This window comes from Rhea pennata, chromosome Z (genome assembly GCF_028389875.1).
Source record: "Rhea pennata isolate bPtePen1 chromosome Z, bPtePen1.pri, whole genome shotgun sequence".
In the NCBI taxonomy this organism is placed as follows: domain Eukaryota; kingdom Metazoa; phylum Chordata; class Aves; order Rheiformes; family Rheidae; genus Rhea; species Rhea pennata.
The window spans coordinates 78,663,097-78,669,096 of record NC_084702.1 but is presented as its reverse complement, the minus strand read 5'-3'; positions in this window follow the sequence as shown (position 1 = coordinate 78,669,096).

The following is a 6,000-nucleotide window of genomic DNA, read 5'->3' as shown; positions in this document are numbered from 1 at the left end:
GACTCTACAGAAACCCAGCAAACAGCAAGGAAGGGAGGGGAACCAGTACCCCGTGGCTGTAATAAAGCCATATATTATTGGCCTATTGCAGGATTTATGATTCCAATTAAATGGTTATGCTTGGACAGGCTACTAACCAGCCATCCGAGACAGTGCACATTTCAACCAACCTCCCCCCTTTCAGCACACAGATTTATCCCGTCTCCTAAAATGCTCAGACAGCCCAATGCAGAATTAGCATCGCGCCTGCGGCGCTGGGTGAACTGCAAAGGTCCCGCTCAGGCTTTTCAAGCCGCTTTGCAAAACAAAGCCATCGCGGAGGGGCTCGGCGAGCCAGCCCCCCCTCCCCCCGGTGGGGAAAGGTCTTCTTCACCCACTGGGCCAGCGTGGGAAGAGGCATCTCCAACCCCTCCGCGCTGCTGAGCTCCGCGCGCGCCCCGGCTGCCGTCGCGGCTCACAGTGCAGAGGGGAGGGCTGCTGGGGCCGCTGCCAGCGTGCACACCAAGGGGAAGGGGGGGGGGGACACGTCGCAGCCCAGTCCTACCCCGCGCATCGCCCAGCACGGCAAACAAAACTGCGCGCTGGGCTCCCAGGACCCACCCTGTGCTCACTGCACCCCAAATCCACTGTCCAATCCCTCACCTGCCCCACAACAGATTTTTACCTGCTCCCTCCCCAACACTTGCTTGATTTCTCTGAACGTTACCACCGAGATCTCCTTGAGTATCTTCCGGCAGCAGCTCCTGAGGCAGGAAACAAAGGAGGACAATCCTTCTGGCTTAGTGATGAAAACATCAAGGCACCGAGCGCTGCAGAAATATTACCCAAGGTCACGCACAGGGCCGCCCGCAGATGGGGAGTAACCCCCCAAGCCTCGAGGGACCCTCGGGGAGGTGCTCTGCCGGGGATGGGCACTGCCCACGAGGCAATCTCCTCCTTAAGCTGTGGCTCTCGTCACAGAAACACTCTTCTTCTCTGCATCCCTGTCAGCATGCTGCCCGCCGAGGATGCTACTCGGAGCATCCACAGAGACCGAGAAAAAGGCTTCACACCACACCAGACGAGCACGGGGACAGACAGAGAAGGGATGCAGGGAAAGGATGGAAATGCCTTTTGCTCACTAGGCAGCAAAAGAGCTTTCCAACAACACGCATTTAATTTAAGAGCTGCCATCAAGAGCTAAGAAAGTGCTGGCCCCCAAAGAAGGCGAGGGCAGCAGCATCGCACATAAACACCCATCAGCGTGGCTCCGGCTCGGCCCCCGATGTGCCCTGTGGCTTTCCGCATCAGATGCGATCGTGTTTGTGTGTTTAACTGCAAGGGCTGCCTCCCTTCCAGGGCTGCTCCTGCTTGGGCATAATCTTTTTCTGAATTTGGTGGATCTGACAACCCAGGTGCTGCTAATGGTCTTTTCAGTGACAGGTCAAATCCTTCTCAAGGTCACCCTCCCTTGCTGAATTAAAGCAGAAAGAGATAGGAGCAAAGCAGCAAGCACAGATGATGACTGCAGCATTCAATCAGACACTTGGGTTGCAGCTGCCCTGAGCAGCAGGAAAGCTCAAAGGAAGGCCTGGGTGGGGACAGGGATCATCCTCACTGCATGGTTAGCTGAAAGGTGCCTCCAAGCCTTGCCAGGTTCCCACGCCATGCTCTTTGCAGTGACACCTGTCTTACAACCGCTCACAGGATCGTGACGCTGTCCCTCTCCCATCTGTCAGCCTAATCCGAGACAGCTCGGCCAGCCAGGCTGCTCTGGCGACCCACAGCAAGCACCATAGGGACGTGGTGGACTCTCAGGACACCAGAGAACTCCTTCCTGGAGAATTACTGTCCCAGGCTAAGTATTTCCAGCAACAACAGCATTTCCTTGAGCTGACATCACATGTAGGCAATGACTGGATTTGCAGATCTAAAGAAGCAAGACCAAAACTAAACACATCAGCTTCAGTTTAAATGATGCAACAATCTGGGACACCTTGAGGTCCAACTCACAGCAAACAGGAGGTGAAGTCTATGTCATGCCAAAGCAGTGCACTCTGTGCTTCTCCTTGTTACTCCCTATTTACTGAAGTCTTTGAACACCATGAAGAAGTCACAGCCTACTAGGTTTCCAGTAACAAAAACCTTGACAGGGGAAGGGAGCAGGGTGATGGAGGGGAGGGTCCTCCCTCTCTGGGGAGGGTCCCTGCATAGTTACACCTTGCCAAGGGATGGAAAACAACCCTCCAAACCAGCTCCCGCCTTCAAGAGATGGAGGGATGGGGTGCAGTGACACTTTCCAGCAGCATCAACGACCTGCCACATCGAACGCACCCAGCTTGTCCCCTGCGCTCCAGCCTTCCCCTTGACAAACACATCAGCAGAGTTTCAAAGGCAGGCATGTCTTTCACGTATTCTTTTGCAAAGCTGGGGAATACCCAAGCGCTAACATTTACCATCCCATCTTCAGCTCCCGAGTCAGCACAAACTGAAATTAAATAAACTTGTAGCAGTTACACCCCAATCATGCCTCCACGGCTCTTCTGCAAGTGCCAGCACTTGCACCTTTCACTCTCTTTCTCCCCTCTGCTCCAAAACAAATAGCAGAGTTCCCGGATAACAACTGTCCCATCCACATACAGGGAGCACACTTGCACCCTGCAAATTCTTCAAATCAAGCCCTAAAAGCAAACGGGAGAGCAAAGCATGGTTACTCTTAAATAGTTTCCATATGACCACAGCACTAGAACCTGTGTACGTTAGTAACTACTCAGCTAAGTGATGCGCAATTCACACACACCGCTGCCACCTCTGCTGGACAGAGAAGTGCGTCTGATAACATCACATCAAATAAAATCAAAATAATTGCATCTAAGGTAAAATAAAGTCAGCAAAGCATCTTTAAAGACATAAATTGTCCCACAAGAGTGGTTTCTAAGATTTCAGCATCTTCACGATGACAAAATAAGTCTCAGAATTTGCATCTGGCTTTTTATTGCAATGATTCTGTCTACTAGTAGCTCCCATCTTATTCCAAGGGAGAGAGCAGATACCGTGGATGAAGGGACTGACCAAGCAAGGCTCTGACCATTAGCCTGTTCTTCATCTCACGGTGCTGGGAGTGTACCCATGCCAGCCTCCCTCCCTCACCTGTTTTCCACCCACATGGCTGGCTGTAACCCACCTGCAGACAAGGCCAAAGCATCCACACTGTGCTTGCAAAAACCAGAGATTCTAAAACCTGTTGGTGGGCCAGGCTGCAGCATGCTCTGCCTCCCACATACCTGATGTATGCTGGAGATGGACACCAGGGAGCTTAGACCTGCATTAGCCCCACTGGTAGCCTGGGCTCTCCCAGGAGGTCTGAAACCTCAAGCAGCAGTGGCTCCTCACCAGGACGTAGGTGGCAGGTAGTCTAGTCCTGAGGCTGGACTTGAACCTGTTTTCCAAGGATTGTGCAGACACAGCTTTAGCAGGCAGGATTTCAAGTCAAGAAACATTTGTTTCTTTGATATGGAGGAGGCTTCAAATACACCCTCTCCTGAAAAATCACTGTGGTGGGAGAGCACTTACAACATCACCGAGCAGGATGCCTTTAAAGTCTCCTCCAGGAGATTATCTCACAGTGCTCGTACTCAGACAGATTCATCAGTGGACTATGTGCCTTCCCTCCCTGTTAGCACTGGGTGGTACCGAACATCCTCTCTGGGTGGTCACCTTCAGATCTGCATGGAGATGCTCTGTCCCTTCTGCACCACCCCTTGTCTCCGTGGGGGTGGGTCTGCTCTTGAGGAAAGAAAACACTTGATTTTCAACCTGTAACTCTGGCTTTTCAGCCAGCTGTATAACCTGGTGAAAGCTCAAAGCAAAAGGCTCATGCCTCTTCCAAGTTTCTTCCTACTGGCAGCAGAAAGCAAAACAAAATAAAAATTCCAGACATGGACTGAAAGCCTGGAGCAGCGGAGTGAGAGTCTAGCAGTAAGTTCCACTCGTAGAAAGCATCAGTTGGCGAACACAGAAGCAACACTGCCACAAAGCAAAAGTTCAGCAATGTGATCGCCGCGGTCGAGCCACTGGTGGGCTAAAGCAACTGCTCACTATAGACTAATCCATATCATCTTGCTGGTTCCTGGGGTTTCTCCCATCAGCCAGAGTCATGCTTTCCGAGACCAAAATTCTTCTTCCTTTGAAGAAGGATCCATCCATGTTTTGTATTTGTTTAGGGCCAACCCACTGCTGGGTAGCAGGCCAGGGCCGAGGCTCCTACACACAGCTGTAGTACGGATAATATTGGCCAGCCAAATATAAATAAATACTAAAGATACACTAGCAATGCTGTCCACTTAAAAAACCAACTACCACCACACCTGCTTGAAACGCTTATAAAACATGCTTTTCTGACAGCTCAGCCTGTTGGAGGAGAATGATCCCAATAAAAAAAAAAGTTATCTGTCACTTCATTGCAACAGCCCTGAGAGGCTCCAGAACAGAACCAGTCTCTTTGCTGGACTTCCCCCAGCCCATGACTCCGTGAGCACGGCAGGACTGCGCCCCTTGCAAAGATGGGCCTCTTCATGCATTTTAGTAGACTCACCCTTCTTCCAAAGGCCAACAGTGATCACATTATGGATTCATAGCTGCCGTGATGAAACATCACAATCAACTAATCCCAGGTCTGACGCCTACCCCAAGCAGCCTGCCTAAGTGCAGTTTTACAGTCATATTTTGAAAGAAGATAAAGTGGTTGTACATGAAAAGCCAATACAAGAAGAGAGAGATGTCAAGTCATAATTTAGAGAAACCAAATGTGCATTAGGTCTTCTCATCACGTATAAAGCAAACTGAGGAATAAATGGCCTGAATTTCTGCCATGCTCCCACAAAAAGTATTTCCATCTGAACTGGGCTTGCAGAAAGGAGGAGGAAGAAAAAAAACAAATCAGACTGTCCCTTTAAATGAATTCACTCCTCCTGCAGCTGCAGACCTCCAACACACTGACCACTCCTTCTCTTAAAGGCAAAAAAGGGAGATCCTGCTTGCCACACTTTCAAAACAAACCATTTTCAACCAACTTATAACCCCTTGAAAACTGAATCCAATTGATTTACTAGCACACAACAATGAAAAGTGCGTGTGGCTAAAAAGTAATTTCAGAAAGCATCATAAGCCTCCACGTACAACTGTAACTCTTGCAAGGGCAAAAACATTGCAACTTAATTGACACAAGCTGTAAGACGGACAGCCCAGCTTCCCAAAGGCAGAGGAGAATTTAATCAAACATCTGTCTCCAAGCTGATCATCCAGCTAGGAAAAGATCTCTTGTATTACCCAGATATACTTATAAGTCCTTCTAAGTGAATACAGCTCCTGTGGACACAGGCTTTCCACCCCAATCTCTTCTTACTACACAAAGCAAACAAATCTGTTAAACATAAAATATTTTTCTATTATTAGACATCAACTGAACCACGACAACAAGTTCCTGCTTGTTTTTTTCCCTTGCACAAACACCAAAGATGGTGTTTACAATGCCAATGCTGGCAAGCTATTAAAATCCTCTTCCAGCTACGGAGGGATGCCATCTTCCTGCTTCGTTGCTGTCAGGATACAGCCCAGGAATCCTCTGGCTCGCAGCGGGAATTTGCTTCTGGCCAAATGACACATGGAGATGCCTGGATCCCAAAGCAAAGCACTTGTCATAGACTCTACAAAAGCACTTACTTCTCCGAGGTTCAGCTTGCAACACAGGCACGACCCGTGGGGCCTTGACCACAGCACTCAGCACCAGCACTGCCCTCCCCACTCTCCAGGCAGCTTCTCCAGAGCTGCCACCAGCAGCCCAGACCACCAGTTTCAAGCCAACTTGTGACATCTACACTACACTGCGGTCCCAATGGTGAGCCAATGGTGACAACTCATTGAAAACCTGAGGCAAATGTTTACCATGCTGCCACCAATTTTAGCCTGGAGAAAAGAACATTCTTCCCCCATTTCAGTCTTGGAAAAAGCAACGCAAATCTG